Source organism: Carcharodon carcharias, chromosome 1 (assembly GCF_017639515.1).
Source record: "Carcharodon carcharias isolate sCarCar2 chromosome 1, sCarCar2.pri, whole genome shotgun sequence".
In the NCBI taxonomy this organism is placed as follows: domain Eukaryota; kingdom Metazoa; phylum Chordata; class Chondrichthyes; order Lamniformes; family Lamnidae; genus Carcharodon; species Carcharodon carcharias.
Genome location: NC_054467.1, coordinates 165,652,051 through 165,666,737, shown reverse-complemented (window position 1 = coordinate 165,666,737; position 14,687 = coordinate 165,652,051). Strand labels below are relative to the sequence as shown.

The 14,687-nt window shown below is 41.2% G+C and overlaps 1 protein-coding gene across 5 annotated transcripts in view; it reads right to left on the bottom strand.

Moving 5' to 3' along the window:
• Positions 1-10,322, bottom strand: part of fat1a (FAT atypical cadherin 1a) — a 209,034-nt gene extending 198,712 nt beyond the window's left edge. For 4 of the 5 annotated variants that reach the window (XM_041203908.1, XM_041204098.1, XM_041204190.1 and 1 more), the window contains exon 1: positions 7,354-7,471. The gene's annotated coding sequence lies outside the window, so the exon portion shown is untranslated. Of the gene's footprint in view, positions 1-7,353; positions 7,472-10,152 lie in introns of those variants that run through there. The other variant, XM_041204004.1, reaches the window with a different exon arrangement.
• Positions 10,323-14,687: the final 4,365 nt, after the last annotated feature.

The window sequence follows — 14,687 nt, the reverse complement described above, 5'->3', positions numbered from 1 at the left end:
ACCCTGACCTTTCTGCTGCTCTTGAAACATCTTTTTATATTTTCCCTTGCTGGTGTTGCTAAGTCTCCCTTAAACACCCCACTACAAGTCAAATGAAAAACAACCTATCTTCCCTCATTGCTCCCATGTTAACAGATATTGTTAACGGTTCTCTCCCGTCAGGTACTGTCCCCTTCTCCTTCAAATCTGCCGTTATCACCCCTCTCAAAAAAACAACTTGATTTCACTGTCCTTTGCAAACCATCACTCCATCTCCAACCTCCCTTTCCTCTCCAAAGTCTTTGAATGTCAAACTGAGCAGTTCCAACATTTTCTGATTTTATTCCTTGAACATTGTCATCTTCCAAATCCATGCCCATCTTTACCAGAGCTCTATGTTGGAGCTGTTGCATTGTGTCCAATTCAGGGGACCATGCTTTAGGAAGGACATGAAGGTATTGGGTAGGGTATATAAGAGATTTATTTGAATAGTTCCGGGATGAGGGATTAAAGTTATGTGGATAGACTGGAGAAGGTGGGGTGGTTCTCCTTGGGGCACAGAAAGGTAAGAGGAGATTTCATACAGGTGTTTAAAATCATGAAACGCTTGAAAGGGTAAATAAAGAGAAACTATTTCAAATGGCTGAAGAGTCAATAACTAGAAGGCACAGATTTAAATTTACTAGCAAAAGAACCAGAGGCGACATGGGGAAATCTTTTTAATGCAACAAGTCATCAGGATCTAGAATGAGTTGCCTGAAAGGGTGGTGGACACAGATTCAACAGTAACCTTCAAAAGGGAATTGGACAAATACTTGAAAGAGAAAAAACATTTCAGGGAAATAGGAAAGAGTAGGGGAGTAGGACTAATTGGATTTCTCTTTGAGTTAATACAGACTCAATGGCCCAAGTAGCTTCCTTCTGCGTTGTATTATTGAGTCCCTCCAATCAAGTTTCTGCCCCTTCTAAAGCCATGAAACAGCTCAACATACCATCCTCCATCAATGCCTCTCCACCATCATCCATCTGGGTCTGTTTGCACTCCCTTGATTTCATTCTTATCTACCTAGCCAGAGAATCACCTGCAATGGCTTCTGTTCTCACTCCGTTCCCTCTGATGTCCTCCAACAATCTGTTTACCAGCTATATGCTGGCCCTCAATTTCCACACACACACTGGCAACACCCAACTCTAACTCATCACCAAATCTCTTGATTCATCCAGGGTCTCTAAATTGTCAGACTGCTTGTCCAACATCCAGGTCTAGATTTTCAGAAATCTCCTCCATTTAAATATTCTTTGGTCTCCACTCCAAACTTCATTCCTTGCCACCAACTCCCAGGCAACTGTCTGAGGCTGAGCCAGACTATTCGCAATGTTGGTGTCATATTTGACCCAAAGGTGAGCTCTCAAACACCTATCTGTGCCATTGTTAAGGCTGCCTATTTCCACAAAAGAAACAGGAGCAGTAGGCCATTCAATTAGATTACTCTACCATTCAATTAGATCATAGCTGATGTGTAACATTAACCGACTCCACCCCTGTCTCAGCTTATCTGCTGTGAAAACCATTCCATGTCTTGGTTACCTCTAGTCTTGACTATTCCAATGCAGTACTGGCTGGCCTCCATATTCTACCCACTGTTAACCTGAGATCATCCAAAACTTTGCTGTCTTTGTCCTTAATTGCACCAAGTCTCATTCACCCATCACCACTGGGCTCGCTGACCTAAACTGTCCTCCAACTAAAGCAACGCCTCAGTTTTAAACATCTCATCCTTGTTTTCAAATCCCACCATGGTGTCACCCCTCCTGATCTCTAATCTCCTCCAGCCCCACAACCCTCTAAGATGTCTGGGTTCTTTTAATTCAAACATTTTGTGCTTCCCCAATTTTAATTGTTCCACTGTTGGTGGCCATGCCTTCAGTTGCAGAGGCTCTTAAGTCCTGAAATTTCCTCCCTAAACCCCTGTCTTGCTTTCCTCTTTTGGATGCTCCTTAAAATCTACCAATTTAACCAAGCTTTTGGCCACCTCCCCTAATATCTCCTGATGTGGTTTAATGTCAAATTTTGCTTTATAATGCTTATGTGAAGTGCCTTAAAGATATTGTTGCTGTTGTAAAATTGCTAGGATATGCAAAGATCAGCACCAGGGCGACCTGATTTTTATGAATCCTTACGTTTTACATGTTACTTGCAGCCATGCACAGTACCCGTGCTGAGGAGGATGGTGGCATTGGTGCAATATAACGTACCCTCTGAGTACCAAGAAGTATTTTCTTTCACTACTGCCACCAAATAATCCATTCCACAAAACAGATGTGATGGGAACTTCAGCCGAACCTGACAAATCTTCTTCCAAGCTTTCAAGAAGTTATTTATTCTTGCTTGGCACTACTTGGACAGGCATTAGCAGCCCTCTGGTACCTCACCAATGTAACTATCCTTTTTATAGAAGCCTAGATGGTGACTGCTTTCCATCCTTCTAACAGAATCTTGTGGGGTTTTTTAAACATTTATCAAAATTCATAATAACACCATTAAATAAAACAACACAGTCTATTCTCTCGTGAGGTCATATACCACTTCACCTTAAGCGCCAACATCAAAATCTGTCACAATCCTAAATACCTTTCCAAACCTACAAAATGTAAAAAATGATCAGATAACCAAAGACAAAAGCTCTCCTGTTGAACGAAAGTGTTTCATTCTTAAAGCTTATGGAACCATCTAAAACTTTTGGGCCAGCCATTCAGTATCCAGTAAACCACAACATATTACAGGCCCCAGTTTTGCTCACACTAACTGTAAATTCCAGTGCATGGCAGGACCAAGCGCACTAGTTTCATGCACATTAGCTGGTTGTCCAGAAGCTAATTTACTTCAGCAGTACTTTTCAGTACATTTGAGGAGCGGGCGGTTCCAACACACAAGGTTTTCATGCAAAGGCATGGAAGCAATTTCTATTTTAGCACATTCTTAAAATAACTTCACTCTGAATTCTTTAATTGAAGAAGGTTACAATTTGCATTTTCATTTCACAAAAATAGCACTACCTCTTTATATATCACTACTAACATTTTCTTCAACTGGGCCATTACTTAGCTTTTTGTTTTTAAGAAACCAAAGTCAAGGGCAAAAGACCACAGTGCAGGACAAAGTCTGACAATTGTAAAAGAAGGGAAAAAAACTGAGGGAGGTAAGGAGTTTCACTTTTTGAGAGTTCAGGGAAGAGTCACGTGGAGTACAATGTGCAATGAGTCTTAATTCTAACAGAGCCAAAGTGCATGAAGGAGGAAGTGTGTCGAACAACGTACTTGTAACTTATATTGAACAAGAACAGAAAGATCAGAATAAAAACGCTACAGAATATTTATGGAATAAAGAAAGTGAATGGAGAGAGACTGGAGATTACAGGGGATAGGGAAATCAAATCAGAAGATAAAACCTTTCTTAAATCCTGTCGAAAAGTGTGAGTGAGGTTCCACAAAAGCCTCCCAGACATGCTGCAGACAAGATTATACTTTATACAGGGTTTAGATTTGGTGAGGGGAAAGGAAAGGAAATTGAACTTCTGAAGGCAGCACTGTAGGAGTTCCACTTCGAGCCTGAGAAGATAGCGAAGCCAACAACGATAGATGAGGAAGGATAAGGATGAACCCACCAATTCTTAGAGGTGATGGATTAACTTCTAACAATGCCAGTCCCATGAAGTTGTTGTTTAATTAGCAAATTGAAGCAAGGAGGAATTTCACTGCTCCATTCATTGACATGAACTAGATCCTGATAAAATGTATTGTCTGTATCACAAAAACTGTGAATTGTGAACAGAGAGGGGAGTGTGACCTGAACGAAGTTGACCATGTGCAGGGGGATCATCAGCAAAGGTTTTAGGTGGGATTATGGTGGAAAGAGATCAATAATAAAAGAAAGGAATAGAGTGGGAAAGAGGTGGGAGTTTTGGGGACTCACGAGCTAATGGAAAAAGGGTCAGAGGATGAACTACAGCACAGACAGAGCCATTTAACAAGAAAATAAACATAAATTACTTTTGTTTTTCTTAATAATTATTTCACCCATTATACTTTTCATTGCTTTGCTGACAAAGGAGAACATTTCCTAAAACAGCTGCTTGTAATTAGAGTTCCATTATCTTGTTATTTAATGTGATTTTGTGCGTTACATAGGGTAAATGTCATGAAGCAAGGCTGCCAGTTCAGTATCTCTCAATCAGAGCATGGAAATCAATGTGTCCAAATTTCCAGCAATCAATTGTATCACTGGACAATCAGGAGAATCATTAATTAGGCCCACTAACTCCACATCCAATTAATGCTGGTTTTGAGCAATGGTGTTTATGTAAGTTTGTACCACAAAATTTACAAGTTTGCAGCAAAATTCATAATGTTCACAGTTAATGAAGGGAGCTGCAACATTAGTAGGGCATGTCCAAACATGCCTTTGAAGTCTTCACAGTAACACACCTAACTTCAACCTTATTTTAGAATATTTTTGCCACAAAACACAATTAACACATGCAACCTGGCATATGAAAAGGAGCATATTATATTGCCAGCGTGACAAATACTAGTCAGGGAACTGCAACAAACAAAATAAGTTCTTTTTAGTACGCCAAGGGATCTCTGGGATTATAGAGTTTACTATTATGAATTGACAACATCCTTTTCTCTAAAATCAACTCTCCACATTCAACGATAACACTAATACACTGGCAAGGATTGGAATTTTCTTCTCAGACTCCTACAACCTGGTCCTTTGTACAGTTAAGTTTCTGCCAAGGGTTCAACTTCTGTCACAGGAAAATACCAATGATGCTCTACCATGCAGAAGCAGATCTAACCCCAAATGTTGTTTTTCTTCATAATCACTTTATCCGTTAAACTTGCTCAGTACTTTGTAAACAAGATAATAAGGCGCTTAAAGCAACTGAATAAGATCATTCCTCCTTTTAAAACTGATAGTTATTTTACTGGGTGATATTAATTACAATTTTGATCCCAATGTCAATAGGCTCACAATTTATAAAGCAAGCTGAAATATTAATACAGGTTTAAACTAAGATTTTCAATCACCAGATTTAATATAATGCTGTTATCTCTTAGATACAGTAATCCAATTCCAGGGTTTTGCTGGTGTGCTGTAAGCTTGATGCTTTATCTATGAGTGTGAAACTAAACCCCCCTATTGGTCCAAAGCAAGTTTAGCTCATTACATCACCCAACCCCAGCCCCCACATTTGTCAATCCACTAGACCTGAATAACCGTTTAACAAAGCTGCTGACTCGCAAACAGGACCTTGACAATAAAGCGTCATGTCCAAGAACAAAACAGTAAATTATACCAAGCAGATAAAATTAACTGCTGAGATTTCAAAATTGCAGCAGGCAGTAGAAAGTTAACTGCAAAAGAGACCTAACACTGGGGAAACAGATCTAAAGATCCTGAAAGTTTTCAATCGGGAATGCAAGCTGTCCAAATATTTGCTAAATTGCTTTTGTGAGAGTCATTAACTAAGTTCTGTAAATCTGAAATAAATTTACCAAATATTTAAATCTACTTCAGACAGAACACAAAAAGAAAGTCAGAGAAGTACATTACATCTTTATCAACTGTGTGATTGGTATATAAAATAGTCCATTAAAACAACTCCTAGCATTGGCTGAAGAGCTAATTCAATTCTTAAACTGAAGTGTTATTCCTTTTCAACAATTTAGTTGCCAAGTTTCAAGTCCATTGAGTATAAATCAGCAAAAGAAATTAATGGTCACTATCCCTAAGCTGATTTCCAATAAATGTAACAAAGTATTTCTTTGAAAAGAAAACAGAAAATTAAAATGGCCATTAAATGTCACCATCTTGACTTTATCAGTAGATGCTTCCCACTCCATCACCACCCCCCGCCCGATCTCTGCCCCACCATCACACCCACCCCACCTTTGCCCCACCATCACCACCAACCCCCAACTCCATCTCTGCACCAACATCTCCTCACCTCATCTTCGCCCCCCCCCACCTCTGCCCCATCATCACATCCCCCCCCATCTCACCCCCACCCCACCTCTGCCCCACCATCACCCCCCCCCCGATCACCACCCTCCCTCCACCCCCCCCCCCCCCCATCACCATCATCCCATACACACCAGATTTTTTTCTCTCCAAATTACTATCTGATTCATTAGTATTTCCGAAGTTCCTATTACAGGCTAACAAAACGGAAAACAAGGTTTTGCGCTGTTCGCTCCACCTTATCAATGATCAATTCTGTAACGATTTTAAAGAATGAGTTTCTTAGGTCGCGACCCGTTCATTACAAATTACACTCAAACTACTCAGCAGATCAACTAAGCACCATTTTAAATAGTAAAATTTGAAACTAAACTGAGGACAGAACACCTGAGTGAGCTCTGGACAAATGTTTACTATTATGTTAGAAACGCTTCGGTTAAAAAACGTAATTAAAGCTGTAATGTAGAAACAGGAGTATATTTTTACCATGTGTCTGCAGTCCATAAATAAATAGGAGGCAAAGCCGCTTCATTAGCGATCTTGCATGTTATAAAGTATCACAGAATGCCAAGTTGGATTACCAAGAAGTAACGTTTAAAATTAAACATACAACTCCCAATTGGTCAGAAGGCGCCGAGCTTCTCAGGGCTTCTCTGATTTTAACCTTGTTGCTGTCTCCAACATAACAAATCTGCACTCCCAGAGCCATGAATACATGGAACACTGCTCTGGTCAGATAAAAGAAATTGCCTGCTGCTCAGAGATAGAGAAGCTGCTTTATCTGAAGGATCGAAATCCCCCAACCTGGTGAGAGAGAGAAAGAAATGAATCGGGTCACAGAGCCTGGAATGAAACGCACTCTTTCTGGAGACTGCGTGCCCCTGTTGTTGAGGCTTCCGAAAAAGTTCTCTCTCTCTCGATGAAAGTCGAGTTCTTCTAACAAACTGCTAACCATTCTGGGCAGACTCCATTTGGAAGGAGAAAATAATGATATTTTTTGGAAAAAAAAAGCACAAATTAAGCGAAATTAATCTGGGTGTGTGTGAAGAGAGAGGGAGAATGTGGAAAATTGATGGCAAATCCCCGCTCAGGTTCCTGGAGCTGTCTGATTCCCCCTTCTTACCCACTGAGTGAGAGTGAGTGAGTGTCTGAGTGAGGGAGGGAGTGTGTTCCTCTGCCACTGTCTCACAAGTTCAAATGGAAACGTTTGAGCCAAACTCTTCACCAAACTGCTACGAACTAACTTTCCAAGGAATGCTCCACGAGGCGAAAGAAACATGAAAAAGGCACAAACAAGTACATATGTCTAGAACGTGTGTGTGACGGAGAAAAGTGGGGAAACTCACGGTAGTTGCAATAAGCCGTGTGCTGCTCGCTGAAAACGGACTCCCCGAGCTCTCCTCGCACAAAAGCCCCTTCCTCAGCACAAAGGCACAAACTTTCCACAGCAAAACACTTTCCCCCTCCTCTCCTCTCCTCACCTCACCCGACATTAACGGGGCAAACAGCGAGCCCGGCCCGGCGGCTTCCCCCACACTGGACACACCATGATGAGAATGGGTCTGTGTCCCTGGCCGGCCCGCCCTGAGCATGCGCCGTGCCCGGCACTAGCTTCCCCTGGCATGCAGTGGCACAGCGTGGCTCCGGGCAGGGCTCACTCACTCTCACCGGACACAGGCTGCCACCTTGTCCCTCCCGCTGCACATTCATTTCCCCCATTGCATTTAATAATACATTCAACAGATTTAGGACAAAGTTTCCTGATTAAAGAAACCGGCTGTAAACCTGGTTTAACTTTGTGGAAGCGAAATCGATTGTAAAGGGGTAAAGAATAAATCGTATTTTTTTTAAGCTGCGGATATTCTTTGATGAAGTTTTCCGACGTTTTGGACGTGTTTTTTTCCCCAAATCTTTTTCAAGTAGTTTCTTTTTTCTTTTCTCCCACTTCACTCCTAACCTGAAAATCTTCCCTTAACTTCCTCTGTTCCGTTAACAATACTGTACCATTGCGCCAACTGAGTGAAATGAGAAGGAAAGGCACACAGTCTTAGGGCTAGAGTCTAGACCATAATTTTCTCCAGACGTAACTTCAGACGAAACCAAGTTTTCTATTGAGTACGTTAGCGTATTTTAAATCGCCTTACTTAGAACATAAACTGATGTTCAACTGAACAAAGATATAACCGGTCACACCAGATTCCCCTCCCCCAATTCCACAGCCCACTTCAACCTCGAATGCTTCATGGGATGAAAACTAAATCGTACCGATAGCACATCGGAAAAGAGGATGTGCTGCACGGGCTGGTGCGTTGACTATAAACGTGAAATTACCACCATTTGCAAAGTTTGCGGCAGTGTGAATTCTACAGTGTGGTGTGTGGAGAACTCCAGGTAGACGCTTGAAATGATGGAATGGTAACGACCTGCTTCGCCCAATTACCTCCCAATGCAAACAAAAAAATGAACGGTAACTGCCACGGCGATGCCGTTTACAAAAGGACTTCCTAAACCCAGGAGTCTCGTTATTAACTCAAAAGTCATCAAAACACCACTCTGGGAAGACATTATTGCCTACATTCCAATAAAGTCATTTTCACTGATCTTATAAATTACTTCATCTAATACAATGCAACTTAAAAGAGCGCTGCCCCTCCCCTAAAGACAAACAAGACGATAGTAATGTCGCATTATTCACACATTATTGTCTAGCAGTACTTTAATCACCACCCCAAAGTCTATTTAGATGCAAAAGTTAAAATTAATGTGCCCTGAGGAAAGTTCGTCTCTTGAGGTGCAGTATTTGTTTTACCTAATGTTACGAGCGAGCAAGACAACAGTTTGGTTTACTGTGACTGCAAACAGCAAACACCCCGAGGATGAAGTATATTTGTCACCACTTTCCTTTTCAAACAATCTAATCATGAATACCTGACTGAAATAAAGAACTCCCAAAAGATTCGGCAATGAATGGCATGAAGCGGTTTCAATACATCCGAACAAACTATGTAGAGGATTATTTGAACAGTCATTAGAATCAGATTATATTTAAAATCAAACATATTCTTTCCTCGTTAGAATGCCTTCGCTCTCACCCCACACACTTCTCGTCAAAACTTAATCGAAACTATTTACCCATAAAAGCCATGCAAACAAATGCAAAGCGAATTGAAAACGGGAGAGCGGATATCAAATTGAACTAAATGAAAGGTCTCACCTGAACTATAAAAAAATAAGTTGCAGTTCGAAGAATTATCATCGGCACCACTATAAAAGTATTAATCATCTCAACATTGTCCTGGCCCCGGGTAAAGAGGTCAGATTAGTCAATCTTTAGTGTGGAGTTTCAAGTGAGGAGCATTATTCCATGTTTTAGCCAAACCGACTGCAGCGCCTACTCGAATTGATGTGAAAAGTCTGCACCTTGTAAATGTTATTGGAATGCTTTTCTAAAATTACTACATTCAACACACTGTTCGATTTGGAAAATAAAAGTCCCAGTGTTCCTCTCAAATAAACTCCGCCAAGCTCGCAGATAAATGTACATTGTGAAAATATTAAATGCGAAAACGTCGCCTTGTCTTAGCTGTGCCTTAATTAAATATTGATCAGGATGGATATTGGGACATTGCCTCCTCCCTTGCTTTGTAAAACATGGTTTTCAACCCCGTTCTGAGCCTTATTTTCCAGAAGCACACGGGGGCGCTATTTTACAATGTTCGAACAGAAAGGATTTTTGGGCCACGAGATGACGATCCTCATTGCTGCAGAAGTCGAGGCTGTAAACTTGAGTAATCGCACCATTTCAGTAAAAACATTGCCAAAGGTTACCTTTAACGGGACCTGTGCAGTACACCTTCCTCTGCATTGCACACATTGAGTTGTTTTCAAAACGACTTAATCTGTGCTTTGAAAAAGCTTGTTGCTTATTCAAACGATTCGAGTTTCTTTTGAATTCTTTCACATTTACTTTTGTAAAATTGTATCCAGCAAAAAGCAATTTTAAGTCAAGGTAGGTATATTAGTTTCTATATTCCCTTTGTCAATGCCAGTGCAATATAAAATGAATTTAACTAAATTTAAAAGCAAAAAAGGCCCTACTTGAAACTGCATCAATTTGAAATCACTATTCCATTGCAACGACTTACCAGACCAGCTGGATTCGACAGTTCCCGAGCAGATAAGATCCCGGGGATTACCACGGAAAAGCGAATGTTATTCCAGCTTTTTAACTGATTCCACCAGAGAATAGGATCGAAGGTGACATTCTTCGGTATCATCCCATTTCCAGGAATTCAAAACAAGTTTATAGCAATCTCGATAAAGTGGAAGAGTCATGTAAAAGCGTTTCCAAACTCAGCCGCGAACACAGTTCCTACTGGGATGACTATGATTTACAGGCGATGACGTCAGTGATCCCCAGTGTCTGTCAATGGACTGAAAGTTTCCCAAGTTTAAAAAAATCTCCAAGCAGTTCACAAGAAAAATACACAATTTAATGTAATTATCTGTGTTGTGTGGTGCCCCGTCTGTGCTATATGTCACATAGCAGTGCCAGTAGATTGTTCTGATTTCTCTGCAGTTAATTTGTTCTTTGATTTTGTTTAGTGATTCCCACCATATCTTATTTAATCAGCTAGGCTACACAAGGTTGCACTCTGAACTGAAAATTGTTTAGTTCAATTATTTGATAATTTAAAATTTTAGCACTAAATGCACACTTCGTTATGTTACTTATTGTGCATAATTTAAATTGTTGGACAATTCTAATTTTTAGTGCAAAAATCACCTTGAATTGTCAGGAATAAACATTCTTCAATAATAAAATAACATTTAATATGTCACCTCAGAGAGAAGCTCAGCATCTCAAATGTGGTTTCTTTGGGACAGTTCTCACAGTCTAGCTGAAAATATTTAAGATCTCAACAATGTTTTATTAAATTCCTAAATACTGTGCAATTGGCGTTTAGATATAAATTAAAGAGCAGAAGACAGCTACCTGTTTGGGGACTGTCAGAGGAGTTTTTACAAGTTGATACAGGTAAAATTCACATTACTGTTCTGGACCACAAACTGATAGATGCAAATTGTCATAGGAGTTTGCAATGCATTTTGAAATGAAATGTTGTGATCTGTGCATTGACCTTGGTACTCAACAGACAATATCCACACAGAATCAAAAACTAAATGCAAATTTAATAATAGTAACAAATGCAAGTACCATCATGCAAATGTGCCATCATAGCATCCACCCAGCTGAAGCAGGCTATTCCTAAATTTAAATTGATCCAAATACTCTTCAATGATATCCTATTATATGTATTTCCTCCCCCCCACCGCCCCCAAGTAAAAGAAAGAATTAGCTTTCATTTCAGTAACACCTTTCACAACCTCAGAATGCCTCAAAGTGCTTTACAGACAATGTCTTTATTTCATATCTTCACATATAGGTTTTCCCTCTTTTGGGAATGGGGATGGGGCGGGAGGGCAGGCAGGTGAGGGGGTGGGTGGGGTAGCGTGTTGGAAGGATAAACAGGCGGATTATTCACCAGTTTGAATCACATCATGATCGCTCCTTGCATAGCCAACAAATCCTGGAGTGAGACTTAAACCTGGAGCTTCTGGCTGAGAGACAGCTGTGCTGCCTACTGATCCACAAGACTGTTCTTTACAGCCAATGAAATTTTTGAAATGCACTCACAGTTGCAGTATAGGAATATGTTTTAATCCACCTAGGTTACAGCTGGTTCTTCCTTTTACAATAACCTCATTGTTTATAGCATTACACTCACTATATAGTAACTCGCTGAACATCTGATGTTCTGGTCAGGTCATGCCTTAAGTACCATATAGAGATTTTGGTAACTGAGACCCAATAAACTCACTGGAATTGACACAGGGAAGGGTCACATGACTGATGGAAATTTAAGAACAAGAGTGAACCATTTAGCTCCTTGAGCCTCCTCCATCATTCAATTAAGATGATGGCTGATCTGTACCTCAGCTCCATTTCTGCCCACCTTTTCCCCATGACTGTGATACTCTTATCCAACTAAAATCTATTGATCCCAGTCTTGAAATTTTCAAGTGATCCAGCATCCACAGCAATTTAGAGGAGCAAGTTTTAAATTTGTCTGATCCCATGTCAGAGGATTGGGAAATGCCGAAAGCTTAGGGAAAGTTGAAATCTTCAAACTTGAATGAAACAAATAAGGGGAAACACTGTGGACATACCAAACAAAATTAAAATGTTTAATCTGGAGCACTATTTCATGTTAAATGAATAGTGCAGGATGAGGGGAACATAGGTACAAAATGGTAAAGGCACACTCGAGCTGATATATATAACACTTTTTCACATAGCAAGTAATCAATCAAGTAAGCAATACCTGGATAAAAGCAAAATACTGCGGATGCTGGAAATCTAGACAAAAACAAAAATACCTGGAAAAACTCAGCAGGTCTGACAGCATCTGCGGAGAGGGATACAGCTGACATTTCTAGTCCATACGACTCTTCATCGGAACTAAAGAAATAGAGAAATGAGGTGGAATATAAGCTGATAGAAGGGGGTGGGACAGGTAAAGCTGGATAGAGGGCCAGTGATAGGTGGAGGCAAAGAAGAGATTGCCAAGGATGTCATGGACAAAAAGACAAAGAGGTGTTGATGGTTGTGATATTATCTAAGGAATGTGTTAATGGGGACATTAAGGATAGCAAGCAGGTCAAGCTAGTGGCAGATGACCCTAGTGGGGGTGGGGTGAGGGGAAGGGATTGAAATAGGCTAAAAGGTGGAGATAAAACAATAGATCAAAATAAATGTGAAAATAGGTGGGAAAAGGAAAATATACATTTTTTTTAAATTATAAATTATTGGAAAAAGGGGGATTGGAAAGGGGGTGGGGATGGAGGAGAGAGTTCATGATCTGAAATAATCAAAACCTGGTCTTCTGGTTGGCAGAAAATACCTTGGAATGATTTATGAAGCAGCTAGATACTGCTTTGGGAAGGCCATAGGTTCTTACATGAGGATGAGGTGGCACTGTTGAATGTCTTCTTTGATCTGCACATATATTTGTGATTTGCTGGTACTTGCTTTTTAAGATGTGCATTTTTCACTTGACTCTCACTTCCCTGGCTTGCCTTCTAACTTCCACACTCCATAAACTTCAGCTCATCAATAACTATGCTTCCTGTGTCTGAATTCATATCAAACCCCATTCACACACCACCCTTGTGCTTGTTGACCTGCATTGGCTTTCAGTCAGGCAACACTTCAAATTTAAAATTCTCATTCTTCTGCTCAACTCGTCCATTGTTTCTACCTCTAAAAATTCCTCCAACCCTACAATGTCCTAAGAACTCTGCATTTCTCCAATTCTTTCCTCTTGTGCATCCCAGAATTCCTTGAAATACCCATGGGCAACCCATGCCTGCAGTTGTCTAAACCCGAAACTCGAAACGTTTCCTTAAACTTCTCCACCTCCCTACATCTCCTTCCTCCTTTAAAACGCTGTTTAAAAACACTTTGACCAAGCATATGTCTCCTGTCCTAATACCTCTTAATGTGGCGCAGTGTCAAATTTGGTCTTATCATGCTCTTGTAAAAATACAAGTTGTATTCATGTCAATGGAAAAATTAATGAATAATTCTTAACCAAGAAGTAATTGCGTTTAGAAACTTGTATATTAAAATATTAAATTTAAAGAAAAGAATGGCATCTCCTACACAAACGAGGCATCTCAAGTCTCCATAGAAATCATTCTTGGCAGCTCCACCACCTTCTCAAGGGCAACTAGGGATGGGCAATAAATGCTGGCCCAGCCAGCGAAGCCCACACCCTGTAAATGAATTTTAAAAAAACTCAGTCAAATTTACATTACATTAAAACCTAGCAATAAGCATTAAGCACGTAGGCCTGAATTTTGCCCACCACAAGCGGGCATGATCACTGGGCCCGCAACCGGTTGGGAAACGGGCCGCAGCCCACGATCATCTCCTGACCGCAATTTCACAGTGCCTAGCCATTTAAGGCCCGCCTAGTGTGAAATGCACCCACCCAATGGTCGGGAAGGGGCGGGCGGGTGGAGGGGCCTATCGGCCACCGGGTCCAATGGCAACCCAGTGGCCAGTTTAAAAATGGCACAGGAAGCTCCTTGAAGGCTGCCAGGGAAGAGCATATTTTCTGTGTTGTGAATGCTAAAGTTATGGTATCAAGTGTGGCTGGAGACGCCAGGCAGGAGGGCAGTCAGGTGGGCACTAGGATCCACCCCCCCCCCCCCCGCCACCTCCCCCCCCCCAATTCCTGGTTTTTAGATGAGTGCCTCGCAGTCATCCTGGAGGAGGTGGTTGCCAGGAGGGACACCCTTGTCTCCAGGGATGGAAGGAGGAGGCCACCACACCTGACAAAAAGAGCTTGGGGGGAGGTGATAGCGCTGGTCAGCAGCCACTGCGATATGTAGCGCATATGGGTCCAGTGCCGCAAAAGGTTTAACGGCCTGCTGCGCTTGGGAAGGGTGAGTACCATGTTGGCATGGATCAGTGTGTTGAAGCGTTAAGATCTTGTCATCCCCCATGGAGTTCAGGGGCTTTAGAGCCTGAGTGCCAACTGTCAGTGATGCCAAACTAGCCAAGGCAGTGAGGCCTGACTGCTTGGATCAAGTGCCTTGCGAGCCAAGGGCC